The following is a 17,835-nucleotide window of genomic DNA, read 5'->3' on the forward strand; positions in this document are numbered from 1 at the left end:
CTGTTATCCGGGGCTTTCTCACCACCAATCAGCAGCTACTGAGCTGATCTAGATATGATTTTTCAGGAAAGAATATCAAGAGAATGAAGCAAATTAGATAATAGAACTAAATAAGAAAGTTGTTTAAAATTGTATTCTCTATCTGAATCATGAAAGAAAATTTGGGGGTTTAATGTCCCTTTAAACTATAACCCAAGGGTGCACAAGTGGAGCTTTTCATGCAGTTCAGTGCTATATTATTAATAATAATAGTTTATTTCAGGTATAAAACAAAGCTCTAAATTGTACAGCAATACCTTGGATTAAGCTAAAGTACAACACAACTCATGACTTCTCACACATATGTACTTGACTTGAGTTCTCATGACTGTCTTTTGTACTATATATAATATGTAGAATTTTTTTCCCCTCAGGTTAATGTGTAAAAATATTTTTGTAAACATTTCTGTCTTGTCTTTTGCATCTATTTTTTTTCTTTAACTAATATTTTCTTCACCTATGTGTATCATGACTCTCATATCTCTCAGTCTGACTTCCTTTTTACCTCACATTAGTGTATCTGACTCACTTCCCATATTGACAGCCCTGTGACTCACACAGCATTGTAGCTGCCTCATGTAGTACCATTATTATTTGCTTAAAAATAATCTTATCACATATCAATAACCTGCACATCCTGAAAAAAACCCGGTGTTATTTTATTTTAATTTCAATAAAGTTTTAAGAGGAAAAAAACCAGACCAAAACATTGTGACGTCATCATACTGCGCCGGGGACCGTACGATTAGCAGGTAGAACGATCGGCGGCACCTACTTTTATAAGGTAGGTACCGGGACGTCAATAGTGTTCTATGCAGTGTCGTATTAACCCATTGTTAGCCGGTGAGGCTGCACTGTTGGTGTGTAACTGTATACATATCTAGGTGTGTGTCTGTTCATGTCTTATCCTATGTTGTATACACAACTGCACAAGGTAGTGCTGCTACTGTGAATAATGCAGTGCTGCTACCGTGTATAGTGTAGTTCTGCTAAATAAAGCATTTTTATACAAAATCAAATTTCAACTGAGCTACTACATCCTGTCTGTTAAGGGTATCTTGTAGTGCTGCTTACTGTGTAGTGTAGTGGTGCTACTGTGTATAGTGTAGTGCTGCTTACTGTATAGTGTTGCTTACTGTATAGTGTAGTGGTGCTACTGTATAGTGTAGTGGTGCTATTGTATATAATGTAGTGCTGCTTAGTATATAGTGTAGTGGTGCTACTGTGTAGTGTAGTGCTCCTTACTGTATAGTGTAGTGGTACTACTGTGTATAGTGTAGTGCTGCTTACTGTGTATAGTGTAGTGCTGCTACTGTGTATGGTGTAGCGCTGCTTACTGTATAGTGTAGTGTTGCTACTGTGCATAGTGTATTGCTGCTTACTGTGTATAGTGTAGTGCTGCTTACTGTATAGTGTAGTGGTGCTATTGTATATAATGTAGTGCTGCTTAGTATATAGTGTAGTGGTGCTTCTGTGTAGTGTAGTGCTCCTTACTGTATAGTGTAGTGGTACTACTGTGTATATTGTAGTGCTGCTTAGTGTCTATAGTGTAGTGGTACTACTGTGTATATTGTAGTGCTGCTTAGTGTATAGTGTAGTTCTGCTACTGTGTATAAGTGTAGTGCTGTTACTGTGTATAGTGTAGTGTTTCTACTGTGCATAGTGTAGTGCTGTATACTGTAGCACTGCTTCCTGTGTATACTGTAGTGCTGCTACTGCATATAGTGTAGCGTTGCTACTGTGTATAGTGTAGTGCTGCTAGTGTGTATAGTGTAGTGCTGTTACTGTGCACAGTGTAGTGCTGATAGTGTGTATTGTGTATGGCTGCCAGTGTGTATAGTGTAGTGTTGCTACTGTGCATAGTGTAGTGCTGCATACTGTATAGTGTAGTGCTGCTAATGTGTATAGTGTAGTGCTGCTAATGTGTATAGTGTAGTGCTGCTTACTGTGTATAGTGTAGTGCTGCTTACTGTGTATAGTGTAGTGTTGCTACTGTGCATAGTGTAGTGCTGCATACTGTATAGTGTAGTGCTGCTAGTGTGTACAGTGTAGCGCTGTTACTGTGCACAGTGTAGTGCTGATAGTGTAGATTGTGTATGGCTGCCAGTGTGTATAGTGTAGTGTTGCTACTGTGCATAGTGTAGTGCTGCATACTGTATAGTGTAGTGCTGCTAATGTGTATAGTGTAGTGCTGCTTACTGTATAGTGTAGTGCTGCTTACTGTGTATAGTGTAGTGTTGCTACTGTGCATAGTGTAGTGCTGCATACTGTATAGTGTAGTGCTGCTACTGTGTATAGTGTGGTGCTGCTACTGTGTATAGTGTAGTGCTGCTACTGTGTATAGTGTAGTGCTGCTACAGTGTATAGTGTAGTGCTGCTTACTGTATAGTGTATTTCTGCTACTGTGTATAAGTGTAATGCTATTACTGTGTATAGTGTAGTGCTGCTACCTTGTATAGTATGGTGCTGCTAATGTGTATAGTGTTGTGCTTCTGCTGTGTATAGTGTAGTGCTGCTGCTGTGTATAGTGTAGTGCTGCTGCTGTGTATAGTGTAGTGCTGCTGCTGTGTATAGTGTAGTGCTGCATAATGTATAGTGTAGTGCTGCTACTGTGTATAGTGTAGTGCTGCTTACTGTATAGTGTAGTGTTGCTACTGTGCATAGCGTAGTGCCTCATACTGTATAGTGTAGTGCTGCTAGTGTGTATAGTGTAGTGCTGTTACTGTGCACAGTGTAGTACTGATAGTGTGTATTGTGTATGGCTGCCAGTGTGTATGGTGTAGTGTTGCTACTGTGCATAGTGTAGTGCTGCATACTGTATAGTGTAGTGCTGCTACTGTGTATAGTGTAGTGCTGCTACTGTGTATAGTGTAGTGCTGCTACTGTGTATAGTGTAGTGCTGCTACTGTGTATAGTGTAGTGCTGCTTACTGTATAGTGTAGTGCTGCTACTGTGTATAGTGTATTTCTGCTACTGTGTATAAGTGTAATGCTATTACTGTGTATAGTGTAGTGCTGCTACCTTGTATAGTATGGTGCTGCTAATGTGTATAATGTAGTGCTGCTTACTGTGTATAGTATAGTTCTGCTACTGTGTATAATGTAGTGCTGCTTACTGTGTATAAGTGTAATGCTATTACTGTGTATAGTGTAGTGCTGCTGCTGTGTATAGTGTAGTGCTGCCAGTGTGTTTAGTGTAGTGTTGCTACTGTGCACAGTGTAGTGCTGTATACTGTATAGTGTAGTGCTGCTACTGTGTATATAGTAGTGCTGCTTACTGTATAGTGTAGTACTGCTACTGTGTATAATGTAGTGCTGCTACTGTGTATAGTGTATTTCTGCTACTGTGTATAAGTGTAATGCTATTACTGTGTATAGTGTAGTGCTGCTACCTTGTATAGTGTGGTGCTGCTAATGTGTATAATGTAGTGCTGCTTACTGTGTGTAGTGTAGCTTACTGTGTATAGTATAGTTCTGCTACTGTGTATAATGTAGTGCTGCTTACTGTGTTTAAGTGTAATGCTATTACTGTGTATAGTGTAACGCTGCTGCTGTGTATAGTGTAGTGCTGCTGCTGTGTATAGTGTAGTGCTGCTGCTGTGTATAGTGTAGTGCTGCTGCTGTGTATAGTGTAGTGCTGCTGCTGTGTATATTGTAGTGCTGCTACTGTGTATAGTGTAGTGCTGCTACCTTGTATAGTGTGGTGCTGCTAATGTGTATAATGTAGTGCTGCTTACTGTGTGTAGTGTAGCTTACTGTGTATAGTATAGTTCTGCTACTGTGTATAATGTTGTGCTGCTTACTGTGTTTAAGTGTAATGTTATTACTGTGTATAGTGTAGTGCTGCTGCTGTGTATAGTGTAGTGCTGCTGCTGTGTATATTGTAGTGCTGCTACTGTGTATATTGTAGTGCTGCTTACTGTAGTGCTGCTACTGTGTATAGTGTAGTGCTGCTACTGTGTATAGTGTAGTGCTGCTACTGTGTATAATGTAGTTCTGCTACTGTGTATAGTGTAGTGCTGCTACTGTGTATAATGTAGTTCTGCTACTGTGTATAGTGTAGTTCTGCTATTGTGTATAAGTGTAATGCTATTACTGTGTATAGTGTAGTGCTGCTACTGTGTATAGTGTAGTGCTGCTTACTGTATAGTGTAGTGCTGCTACTGTGTATAGTGTAGTGCTGCTGCTGTGTATAGTGTAGTGCTGCTGCTGTGTATAGTGTAGTGCTGCTACTGTGTAATAGTGTAGTTCTGCTACTGTGTAATAGTGTAGTTCTGCTACTGTGTAATAGTGTAGTGCTGCTTACTGTGTATAGTGTAGTGCTGCTACTGTGTATAGTGTAGTGCTGCTTACTGTATAGTGTAGTACTGCTTACTGTATAGTGTAGTGCTGCTACTGTGTATAGTATAGTGCTGCTACTGTGCATGGTGTAGTGCTGCTACTGTGTATAGTGTAGTGCTGCTGCTGTGTAATAGTGTAGTTCTGCTACTGTGTAATAGTGTAGTTCTGCTACTGTGTAATAGTGTAGTTCTGCTACTGTGTAATAGTGTAGTTCTGCTACTGTGTAATAGTGTAGTGCTGCTACTGTGTATAGTGTAGTGCTGCTTACTGTATAGTGTAGTACTGCTTACTGTATAGTGTAGTGCTGCTACTGTGTATAGTGTAGTGCTGCTACTGTGTATAGTGTAGTGCTGCTGCTGTGTATAGTGTAGTGCTGCTTACTGTGTATAGTGTAGTGCTGCTTACTGTGTATAGTGTAGTGCTGCTTTCTGTGTATAGTGTAGTGCTGCTTACTGTGTATAGTGTAGTTCTGCTGTGTATAAGTGTAATGCTATTACTGTGTATAGTGTAGTGTTGCTACTGTGTATAGTGTAGTTCTGCTACTGTGTATAGTGTAGTTCTGCTACTGTGTATAGTGTAGTTCTGCTACTATGTATAGTGTAGTTCTGTTTACTGTGTATAGTGTAGTTCTGTTTACTGTGTATAGTGTAGTGCTGCTTACTGTATAATGTAGTGCTGCTTACTGTATAGTGTAGTACTGCTACTGTGTATAGTGTAGTGCTGCTACTGTGTATAATGTAGTTATGCTACTGTGTATAGTGTAGTGCAGCTTACTGTATAGTGTATTTCTGCTACTGTGTATAAGTGTAATGCTGTTACTGTGTATAGTGTAGTGCTGCTACTGTGTATAGTGTGGTGCTGCTAATGTGTATAATGTAGTGCTGCTTACTGTGTATAGTGTAGTGCTGCTTACTGTGTATATTGTAGTGCTGCTTACTGTGTATAGTGTAGTTCTGCTACTGTGTATAAGTGTAATGCTGTTACTGTGTATAGTGTAGTGCTGCTTACTGTGTATAGTGTAGTGCTGCTTACTGTGTATAGTGTAGTGCTGCTTACTGTGTATAGTGTAGTTCTGCTACTGTGTATAAGTGTAATGTTGTTACTGTGTATAGTGTAGTGCTTCTGCTGTGTATAGTGTAGTGCTGCTGCTGTGTATAGTGTAGTGCTGCTGCTGTGTATAGTCTAGTGCTGTTACTGTGTATAGTGTAGTTCTGCTACTGTGTATAGTGTAGTGCTGCTTACTGTGTATAGTGTAGTGCTATTACTGTGTATAGTGTAATGCTATTACTGTGTATAGTGTAGTGCTGCTACTGTGTATAGTGTAGTTCTGCTACTGTTTATAGTGTAGTTCTGTTCACTGTTTATAGTGTAGTGCTGCTTACTGTGTATAGTGTAGTTCTGCTACTGTGCATAGTGTAGTGCTGCTTACTGTGTAATAGTGTAGTTCTGCTACTGTGTAATAGTGTAGTGCTGCTTACTGTGTATAGTGTAGTGCTGCTTACTGTGTATAGTGTAGTTCTGCTACTGTGTATAAGTGTAATGCTATTACTGTGTATAGTGTAGTGCTGCTACTGTGTATAGTGTAGTTCTGTTTATAGTGTAGTGCTGCTTACTGTGTATAGTGTAGTTCTGCTACTGTGTTATAGTGTAGTGCTGCTTACTGTGTATAGTGTAGTTCTGCTACTGTGTATAATGTAGTGCTGCTTACTGTGTATAGTGTAGTGCTGCTACTGTGTATAGTGTAGTGCTGCTTACTGTATAGTGTAGTGCTGCTACTGTGTATAGTGTATTTCTGCTACTGTGTATAAGTGTAATGCTATTACTGTGTATAGTGTAGTGCTGCTACCTTGTATAGTATGGTGCTGCTAATGTGTATAATGTAGTGCTGCCTACTGTGTATAGTGTAGTTCTGCTACTGTGTAATAGTGTAGTTCTGCTACTGTGTAATAGTGTAGTTCTGCTACTGTGTAATAGTGTAGTTCTGCTACTGTGTAATAGTGTAGTTCTGCTACTGTGTAATAGTGTAGTGCTGCTTACTGTGTATAGTGTAGTTCTGCTACTGTGTATAAGTGTAATGCTATTACTGTGTATAGTGTAGTGCTGCTACTGTGTAATAGTGTAGTGCTGCTTACTGTGTATAGTGTAGTTCTGCTACTACTGTGTATAGTGTAGTTCTGCTACTGTGTAATAGTGTAGTTCTGCTGCTGTGTAATAGTGTAGTTCTGCTGCTGTGTAATAGTGTAGTTCTGCTACTGTGTAATAGTGTAGTTCTGCTACTGTGTAATAGTGTAGTTCTGCTACTGTGTAATAGTGTAGTGCTGCTTACTGTGTAATAGTGTAGTGCTGCTTACTGTGTAATAGTGTAGTGCTGCTTACTGTGTATAGTGTAGTGCTGCTTACTGTGTAATAGTGTAGTTCTGCTACTGTGTAATAGTGTAGTGCTGCTTCCTGTGTATAGTTTAGTGCTGCCTACTGTGTAATAGTGTAGTGCTGCTTACTGTGTAATAGTGTATTGCTGCTTACTGTGTAATAGTGTAATGCTGCTTACTGTGTAATAGTGTAGTGCTGCTTACTGTGTAATAGTGTAGTGCTGCTTACTGTGTAATAGTGTAGTGCTGCTTACTGTGTATGTGTATAGTGTAGTGCTGCTTACTGTGTATAGTGTAGTGCTGCTTACTGTGTAATAGTGTAGTGCTGCTACCGTGTATAGTGTAGTGATGCTATCCTGTATAGTGTAGTGCTGCTACTGTGTATAGTGTAGTGCTGCTACTGTGTATAGTGTAGTTCTGCTACTGTGTAATAGTGTAGTTCTGCTACTGTGTAATAGTGTAGTGCTGCTACTGTGTATAGTGTAGTGCTGCTACTGTGTATAGTGTAGTTCTGCTACTGTGTAATAGTGTAGTTCTGCTACTGTGTATAGTGTAGTTCTGCTACTGTGTAATAGTGTAGTTCTGCTACTGTGTAATAGTGTAGTTCTGCTACTGTGTAATAGTGTAGTGCTGCTATCCTGTATAGTGTAGTGCTGCTACTGTGTATAGTGTAGTGCTGCTACTGTGTATAGTGTAGTTCTGCTACTGTGTAATAGTGTAGTTCTGCTACTGTGTAATAGTGTAGTGCTGCTACTGTGTATAGTGTAGTGCTGCTACTGTGTATAGTGTAGTTCTGCTACTGTGTATAGTGTAGTGCTGCTACTGTGTATAGTGTAGTTCTGCTACTGTGTAATAGTGTAGTTCTGCTACTGTGTAATAGTGTAGTTCTGCTACTGTGTAATAGTGTAGTGCTGCTATCCTGTATAGTGTAGTGCTGCTACTGTGTATAGTGTAGTGCTGCTACTGTGTATAGTGTAGTTCTGCTACTGTGTAATAGTGTAGTTCTGCTACTGTGTAATAGTGTAGTTCTGCTACTGTGTAATAGTGTAGTTCTGCTACTGTGTAATAGTGTAGTTCTGCTACTGTGTAATAGTGTAGTTCTGCTACTGTGTAATAGTGTAGTTCTGCTACTGTGTAATAGTGTAGTTCTGCTACTGTGTAATAGTGTAGTTCTGCTACTGTGTAATAGTGTAGTTCTGCTACTGTGTAATAGTGTAGTTCTGCTACTGTGTAATAGTGTAGTTCTGCTACTGTGTAATAGTGTAGTTCTGCTACTGTGTAATAGTGTAGTTCTGCTACTGTGTAATAGTGTAGTTCTGCTACTGTGTAATAGTGTAGTTCTGCTACTGTGTAATAGTGTAGTTCTGCTACTGTGTAATAGTGTAGTTCTGCTACTGTGTAATAGTGTAGTTCTGCTACTGTGTAATAGTGTAGTGCTGCTTACTGTGTATAGTGTAGTTCTGCTACTGTGTAATAGTGTAGTGCTGCTACTGTGTAATAGTGTAGTGCTGCTTACTGTGTATAGTGTAGTGCTGCTTACTGTGTATAGTGTAGTGCTGCTTACTGTGTATAGTGTAGTTCTGCTACTGTGTAATAGTGTAGTTCTGCTACTGTGTAATAGTGTAGTGCTGCTATCCTGTATAGTGTAGTGCTGCTTACTGTGTATAGTGTATTTCTGCTACTGTGTAATAGTGTAGTTCTGCTACTGTGTAATAGTGTAGTTCTGCTACTGTGTAATAGTGTAGTGCTGCTATCCTGTATAGTGTAGTGCTGCTTACTGTGTATAGTGTAGTTCTGCTACTGTGTAATAGTGTAGTTCTGCTACTGTGTAATAGTGTAGTTCTGCTACTGTGTAATAGTGTAGTGCTGCTATCCTGTATAGTGTAGTGCTGCTTACTGTGTATAGTGTATTTCTGCTACTGTGTAATAGTGTAGTTCTGCTACTGTGTAATAGTGTAGTGCTGCTTACTGTGTATAGTGTATTTCTGCTACTGTGTAATAGTGTAGTGCTGCTATCCTGTATAGTGTAGTGCTGCTTACTGTGTATAGTGTATTTCTGCTACTGTGTAATAGTGTAGTGCTGCTATCCTGTATAGTGTAGTGCTGCTTACTGTGTATAGTGTAGTGCTGCTTACTGTGTATAGTGTATTTCTGCTACTGTGTAATAGTGTAGTTCTGCTACTGTGTAATAGTGTAGTGCTGCTTACTGTGTAATAGTGTAGTGCTGCTTACTGTGTATAGTGTAGTTCTGCTACTGTGTAATAGTGTAGTGCTGCTTACTGTGTAATAGTGTATTGCTGCTTACTGTGTAATAGTGTAATGCTGCTTACTGTGTAATAGTGTAGTGCTGCTTACTGTGTAATAGTGTAGTGCTGCTTACTGTGTAATAGTGTAGTGCTGCTTACTGTGTAATAGTGTAGTGCTGCTTACTGTGTAATAGTGTAGTGCTGCTTACTGTGTAATAGTGTAGTGCTGCTTACTGTGTATAGTGTAGTTCTGCTACTGTGTAATAGTGTAGTGCTGCTTACTGTGTAATAGTGTAGTGCTGCTTACTGTGTAATAGTGTAGTGCTGCTTACTGTGTAATAGTGTAGTGCTGCTTACTGTGTAATAGTGTAGTGCTGCTTACTGTGTAATAGTGTAGTGCTGCTTACTGTGTAATAGTGTAGTGCTGCTTACTGTGTAATAGTGTAGTGCTGCTTACTGTGTATAGTGTAGTTCTGCTACTGTGTAATAGTGTAGTGCTGCTATCCTGTATAGTGTAGTTCTGCTACTACTGTGTATAGTGTAGTTCTGCTACTGTGTAATAGTGTAGTGCTGCTATCCTGTATAGTGTAGTGCTGCTTACTGTGTATAGTGTAGTTCTGCTACTGTGTAATAGTGTAGTGCTGCTTACTGTGTATAGTGTAGTGCTGCTTACTGTGTATAGTGTAGTTCTGCTACTGTGTAATAGTGTAGTGCTGCTTACTGTGTATAGTGTAGTTCTGCTACTGTGTAATAGTGTAGTGCTGCTTACTGTGTATAGTGTAGTGCTGCTTACTGTGTATAGTGTAGTTCTGCTACTGTGTAATAGTGTAGTGCTGCTTACTGTGTATAGTGTAGTGCTGCTTACTGTGTATAGTGTAGTTCTGCTACTGTGTAATAGTGTAGTGCTGCTTACTGTGTATAGTGTAGTGCTGCTTACTGTGTATAGTGTAGTTCTGCTACTGTGTAATAGTGTAGTGCTGCTTACTGTGTATAGTGTAGTGCTGCTATCCTGTATAGTGTAGTGCTGCTTACTGTGTATAGTGTAGTTCTGCTAAATAAAGCATATTTATACAAAATAAAATTTAACTGCGCTACTACATCCTGTCTGTTAATGGGCATCTTGTGGTACTACTGTGTATAGTGTAGTGCTGCTTACTGTGTATAGTGTAGTGCTGCTTACTGTGTATAGTGTAGTGCTGCTTACTGTGTATAGTGTAGTGCTGCTTACTGTGTATAGTGTAGTGCTGCTATCCTGTATAGTGTAGTGCTGCTTACTGTGTATAGTGTAGTTCTGCTACTGTGTAATAGTGTAGTTCTGCTACTGTGTAATAGTGTAGTGCTGCTATCCTGTATAGTGTAGTGCTGCTACTGTGTATAGTGTAGTTCTGCTACTGTGTAATAGTGTAGTTCTGCTACTGTGTATAGTGTAGTTCTGCTACTGTGTAATAGTGTAGTTCTGCTACTGTGTAATATTGTAGTGCTGCTATCCTGTATAGTGTAGTTCTGCTACTGTGTATAGTGTAGTTCTGCTACTGTGTAATAGTGTAGTTCTGCTACTGTGTAATATTGTAGTGCTGCTATCCTGTATAGTGTAGTGCTGCTTACTGTGTATAGTGTAGTTCTGCTAAATAAAGCATAATTATACAAAATAAAATTTAACTGCGCTACTACATCCTGTCTGTTAATGGGCATCTTGTGGTACTACTGAGTATAGTGTTCTGCTATGTATAATGTTTCTGCTGTGTGTAGTGTCTCTCTCCTGTGTATCTTGTTGCTTCTCTGCTGTGTAGTGTTACTACAGATTCAGACTCTTAGGAGACAAGTAAAGTGCTGTGTGGATTATTCTATATATATGTTATATGCAAAGTATTTTTTTGTCCTTAAACATGTGTGCCTGGCTGCTTTCAGCTTCTTACGAATCCAGGGCTAGTGGATTGCATCAGTGAATTAACAGTGGATGGTGACACATGGCCGTCATCTGCACAATGCATTTAGAGCAATTTTCAAAACTAAGTTACATGAGAAGGGAGCAAAATGAATAATGAAATTATAACGCAAAAAAATATTTTCATTATGCATTTTATATGAAAACCAAATCCCAAGGTGTTTATTGTCAATCTTATATCCTTTAAGATTTTTGCTGAATTTATTTTTCCCCCCTCTCAGTCAATAAAAGTCTCACTTTTCACATCACTAATGTTATTTTTGTTCATTAAGTATTTGTACTCTCATAGTTTAGTGCTTATGGCAGTACTACCCCTTCCTTTACAGCCAGGAAACCTGTTGTCTCTATGACTGCAGGAAAACATAGTTACTGAATGTGTGATTGTGAATGTAATTCCTCATAAAAAAAGGTTTAATTATGGGTAATTATTATGCACATTCAATATTTATTTTGCCTGCTTTTCCTGTAATGTAAAAAGCTAAAATATTGTTTCCCCCCCCACTATCCCCAAAGAGCTGTAGTTCATCCTGTAGGATTCACAATACTGACCCTACAACATGCTACTTAACAATTCCTTGCTTGATCAATGCAGAGGATTATTTATATCTAACAGGCCAGAGATAAGAAGGCAATGTAAATAACGCTCAAGGGGCATTTAAAAGGGTATATATCTGGACTGCAAAACAATGAATATTTGCTTGCAAAATACTTTTAGGACATTTAATTTTTTATGCAGGTCTTCTACAATACAGCGACAGATTTCTATTTAATTGATTTTAAAACAATGTCCCTTTAATTATTCAGTGCACACAATAGTAGGTTATGAACTCAGTCCTGAGTTGTGCTGGCAAATGTCATTACCTGATGCATCAGACACCATTTTTCACTTAAAGGGACAGTAAAAACCTGAGATTTTAATAGAAAATGTTTGTGTAGCAAAACAGCATTGTTATTTTGCTACAAATAAATATTTTCTATTAAAATCTCAGGTTTTTATTGTCCCTTTTAAGTGAAAAATTTTGTATATAATTTCCTGTAATCTAAGGTGGAAAATGAACCCCTAATTGTCTACAGCAGAGATTATCAGATAAGGATCTGCAAAGCACTGGGGTTAAACACCTGAGGTCACTTGTTAAAGGGATATGAAACCCAATTTTTTTAAATCAGATAGAGCATGCAATTTTAATCAACTTTCTAATTTACACCTATTATGATTTTTTCTATGTTCTATTGGTATCTTTATTTGAAAAAGCAGGAATATAAGCTTAGGAGCCGGCACATTTTTGGTTCAGCACCTGGGTATCAACCAATCAGCAAGTAAATAGTTGCACAGAATCATTATTTCCTAAATGTTTCAAACCCACATTTAGTAACAATTTACTTTCCCAAAACAATAAAATACCTATATTGTTAAAGGTATAGGGGCTGATTTAGGCTCGTCAGAAACAGCAGTTATGAAGCAGTGGTCTTAAGACTGTTACTTCTTAACTGGTCCACTGCCTCTGAGGCTGCGGACTTCAATCTGCCCAATCTCATACGATCAGGTTGATTGACACCCCCTGCTAGCGGCCAATTGGCTGCAAATCTGCAGGGGCGGCATTGCACAAGCAGTTCACCAGAACTGCTTGTGCAGTGTTAAATGCTGACAGCGTATGCTGTCGGCATTCAGAGATGTCTGTCGGACATGATCCGCTCATCAGACAGACATTTAATAAATCAGCCCCGTAATCTATTCCAGAATTGTTATTGTTTAACAAGATAGATAATCCCTTTATTTACCATTCCCCAGTTTTGCGTAATCAACACAGTTATATTAAAGGGACATAATACTCATATGCTAAATCACTTGAAACTGATGCAGTCTAACTGTAAAATGCTGACAGGAAAAATATCACCTGAGCATCTCTATATAAAAAAGGAAGATATTTTACCTCACAATCTCCTTAGCTCAGCAGAGTAAGTTCTGTGTAAAAAGTTATACTCAGCTGCTCCCAGCTGCAGGTAAAAAAAAAAATATGAAGAAATGAACAGCAGCCAATCAGCATCAGCAGTGCTGAGGTCATGAACTTTTACTGTGATCTCATGAGATTTCACTTAACTCTCATGAGATTTCATTGTAAACTTCCTTAAGCTAAACAGGGAAATAAGATGAGTGTGCACATTAGCTCGCTCCTTCCGCTGTCCTGGGACAGGCATACTAATATGCTGCTTAGAAGTCCTTTACAATGGGATGTGGCTACTGAGGAATTTTTGAGGTAAAATAACTTTCTTTTTTACATAGAGATGTTCAGGTGACATTTTCCTGTCAGCTTTTTACAGCTATGCTGCATCACTTTCAAGTGTTAAAACATTTGGGTATCATGGCCCTTTAATATACTTTATACCTCTGCAATTACCTTGTATCTAAGCTTCTGCAAACTGCCCTCTTATTTCAGTTCTTTTGACAGACTTGCATTTTAGCCAATCGGTGCCCTCTCATAAGTAACTCCACAGGCGTGAGCACAATGTTATCAATGTGGCACACATGAACTAACACCCTCTAGTTGTGAAAAACTCAAATGCACTGAGAAAAAAGAAGCAGCGTTCAAGGGCTTAGAAATTAGCAAATGAGTTTTAGCTTTCAACAAAGAATACCAAGAGAACAAAGCAAACTTGACGATAAACTTGAATTGGTGAATGCTCCATCTGAATCATGAAAGTTTAATTTTGACTAGACTGTCTCTTTAAATTAAAATTAATAATTAAAAACCAGAAGAGAACATTAGAAAATAAGAAAGTTGCTTAAAATTGTATGCTTTATCTGAATCATGAAAGAAAATATTTGGGTTTCGTATCCCTTTAACATTTTTAGCACTATGCGTCTTGCAATTTATGCAGAAAATGAGTAGGTATAAAAAATCTAACCATACAAATATTACAGCGAACGGTATATTTGTATTCACAATTTAATTACATGGGGTGCCAACTTCACACAGCTAAATACAGGCAGTCCCCAGGTTACAAACAAGATGGGTTCTGTAGGTTTGTTCTTAAGCTGAATTTGTATGTAAGTTGGAAAAGGCACTTTTTTAGGTGAAACTCTAGCTAAACTTTTTTTTAGTTTCGGATAGCATAGGGAAAAGTTTGTTTTGCTATCTGTGCCCCTATTCAGAAAATGTCACATCACTTTCTGTCCTTGTGACAAGTGGATTTTGAGTTATACTGGAAAGAAGGATTGGCGATAAAGCTCTATTTTCTCAGTTTGTAAGTACAAGTTGTAGTAAAGTCCAAATTAGTAGTATAGTAAAGTCCAAATAAAACTTTCATGATTCAGATAGAAGAATAATGTATCTTTTCTCTGCTGATACATGGTTAATGACATGTCACTTCCTTAATATGATTATTGTGAACTAGAACTAACGTATCTCTTTTTTTTTACTGATGTTTCTTTTTTTTGTAAAATGGATATTTATATCCAATATAATGTCATGTTTTTTTTACCTTCACTTTATTTTTCCATTACTATTTGTCCACTATTTTTCTATATTTGATTATATTATCATTTAATAAATAGGAATAAATCATTATCCCCATATCGAAACATCATATTAACGTCCTCACTACTAACATGACTGACAGAGGACTTATCCAATTAACATGATCTAGAGGCTAACTACGATCTCCCAATAACGCAACAGACATAATGATTGACAGATATTTCCACCAAAGGAAATGTCTGGAATACGGTCACATTCAAATACAATGTTTGTTTACGCTCGTCTTTCTTTTAAAATGAAGATGAATGTGAGGGTATAGCTACATCAAGTCACTGGTACAAATAATTAATGACAGATTGTCTGCAAATAACTGATTATTATGCAATTGAGTGTATGTCCGTAACCTGACCAATCATCTGTCGAATAATTGATAGACACATCTATTCTCCAATCATAACTCTACCCATATGATTGATGGTCAAATTAACCAATCAGAAATTGATCTAGGGTATATAAGTTACGCGAGAAGATGGTCTTGTTGCCCTTTGACAAAAGCCACAACGGCGAAACGCGTCAGTGGCATCTCTGTCTCTCTGATTTTTTAACTGCAATGCTCGCTCCTCACAATATTATATATCTGTATTAATAGGTAATACAAAAACTTGGGTGTAAGAGAGGCGCTGTATGAACAGCTGAGAGAACCAATAATAGCTAAAAAAGTTTAAATAAAAATATCTCAATATGTATAATACAGTGTATCGTAAAATTAGATATATATCAATATGTATAATAAACAAACATAGAAAGGGATGATATAAGCTAGTTTAATAAAAAACAATAATAAATAACAATAGTAAGTTGTGGCCACAACTAAATAAAATGATGAAGAAAAATTAGCAGCATAGATTTACAATTCACAAATCAAAACGCTATTAATTAACTATGACGGTTCAGCGATGTAATATCACTTAGATAAGGTGCAATACTAAGCCTCCTGTAAGTAAATAAAACTGAAATAGTTGGCTTGTAATTTCTCCGATAATGTCCGTATGTGATTTAAAACTGGTGAGTTAGGGTATCCTTTGTGAATGAAATAGTCCCATTGAAAGTGTGTAGGCAAATTCCTATTGCGTGTACTGAGTTGAGCTTCGTGAGTTGAAGTGAGTGAGAGACAGGGCAATCAGCTGTTTTGCCGTACTGTGTTAAAGTGCAAGTGAGAGATAGTTCTTTGTTAAGTGAACTGGTAGATACGTGAATTTCTTTGAATTAACTTCTTTGCAAAAAAGTGACAAATTTTCTTATTTAAGAATATTTTATCAATGTGATATTTATAAAATGTTCAATGTGAATCTTCAGCTGTATGACAGGCTTATTAGCTGCGCTCCCCGGCCAGCGTATGTGTGTAAATGCGTGGCGGAAGTACTCACAGCTGCTTCACTGTCTTGTAACAGCACTGAATCCTTTCTAGTTGCCGTTCGGCTGTTCCGTTGAAAGAATGGACAATGGTCTCCTTGATCTTCCTGGATCCTCCTGGATCTTTCCTGTGTACTATCGATAGATGATGGGTGACAATGGAAAGTGTAAACAGACTCCACAGCTTCCTATCTACGCGTTTCAGCACTATGAGTGCCTTTATCAAGAATGTTTTCGTGGAGTCAGAATGTTCCTTTTAAATGGTTCTCATAACCCGTATGTAAGACCCGTATGTTAGTAATGGGTCCTAGAGGTTCTCGGCTTTAGATATATTGTATCAAAGTGTTTTACAGAGTATCCAGTACCAAGCAAAGTAGTCAAGTTCAATCCGATTGGCTGATTCGATCAGCCAATCAGATTGAGCTCGCATTCTATTGGCTGTTCCGATCAGCCAATAGAATGCGAGCTCAATCTGATTGGCTGATCAGATCAGCCAATCGGATTGAACTTGATTCTGATTGGCTGATTCCATCAGCCAATCAGAATATTCCTACCTTAATTCCGATTGGCTGATAGAATCCTATCAGCCAATCGGAATTCGAGGGACGCCATCTTGGATGACGTCATTTAAACAAACCGTCATTCAGGCTAGTAGGCGTCGGGAGAAGAGGATGTTCCGCGTCGGATGGAAGATGATGGCTCCCGAAGAAAGAAGATTGAAGATGCCGTTGATAGAAGACTTCATCCGGATCATGGACCTCTTCAGCTCCCGCTTGGATGAAGACTTCATCCGGATCATGGACCTCTTCAGCTCCCGCTTGGATAAAGACTTCAGCCGGATCATGGACCTCTTAAGCCCCCCGCTTGGGCTTGGATCAGGACATCGGAGGAGCTCTTCAGGACGGATCGGTGAACCTGGTATGGTGAAGATAAAGTAGGAAGATCTTCAGGGGCTTAGTGTTAGGTTTATTTAAGGGGGGTTTGGGTTAGATTAGGGGTATGTGGGTGGTGGGTTGTAATGTTGGGGGGGGGTATTGCATGTTTTTTTTTTACAGGCAAAAGAGCTGAACTTCTTGAGGCATGCCCCGCAAAGGGCCCTGTTCAGGGCTGGTAAGGTAAAAGAGCTTTGAACTTTAGTAATTTAGAATAGGGTAGGGCATTTTTTTATTTTGAGGGTCTTTGTTATTTTATTAAGGGGCTTAGAGTAGGTGTAATTAGTTTAAAATTGTTGTAATATTTTTCTTATGTTTGTAAATATTTTTTTATTTTTTGTAACTTAGTTCTTTTTTATTTTTTGTACTTTAGTTAGTTTATTTCATTGTAGTTATTTGCAGGTATTGTATTTAATTTATTTATTGATAGTGTAGTGTTAGGTTTAATTGTAGATAATTGTAGATATTTTATTTAATTAATTTATTGATAGTGTAGTGTTAGGTTTAATTGTAACTTAGGTTAGGATTTATTTTACAGGTAAATCTGTAATTATTTTAACTATTTTAGCTATTAAATAGTTCTTAACTATTTAATAGCTATTGTACCTGGTTAAAATAAATACAAAGTTACCTGTAAAATAAATATTAATCCTAAAATAGCTATAATATAATTCTAATTTATATTGTGGCTATATTAGGATTTATTTTACAGGTAACTATTTAGCTTTAAATAGGAATAATTTATTTAAGAAGAGTTAATTAATTTTGTTAGATTTAAATTATATTTAATTTAGGGGGGTGTTAGTGTTAGGGTTAGACTTAGCTTTAGGGGTTAATACATTTATTAGAATAGCGGTGAGCTCCGGTCGGCAGATTAGGGGTTAATAATTGAAGTTAGGTGTCGCGATGTTAGGGAGGGCAGATTAGGGGTTAATACTATTTATTATAGGGTTAGTGAGGCGGATTAGGGGTTAATAACTTTATTATAGTAGCGCTCAGGTTCGCTCGGCAGATTAGGGGTTAATAAGTGTAGGCAGGTGGAGGCGACGTTGAGGGGGGCAGATTAGGGGTTAAT

General features: G+C 38.0%; 1 protein-coding gene across 1 annotated transcript in view; it reads left to right on the forward strand.

The window, feature by feature from the left end:
- Window positions 1-721: 721 nt before the first annotated feature.
- The window catches only part of MAPKAP1 (MAPK associated protein 1), a 451,857-nt gene continuing 434,743 nt past the window's right edge, over window positions 722-17,835 (forward strand). The window contains exon 1 of the mRNA XM_053695639.1: window positions 722-823. The gene's annotated coding sequence lies outside the window, so the exon portion shown is untranslated. The remainder of the gene's footprint in view (window positions 824-17,835) is intronic.

Source organism: Bombina bombina, chromosome 12 (assembly GCF_027579735.1).
Source record: "Bombina bombina isolate aBomBom1 chromosome 12, aBomBom1.pri, whole genome shotgun sequence".
Lineage (NCBI taxonomy): Eukaryota > Metazoa > Chordata > Amphibia > Anura > Bombinatoridae > Bombina > Bombina bombina.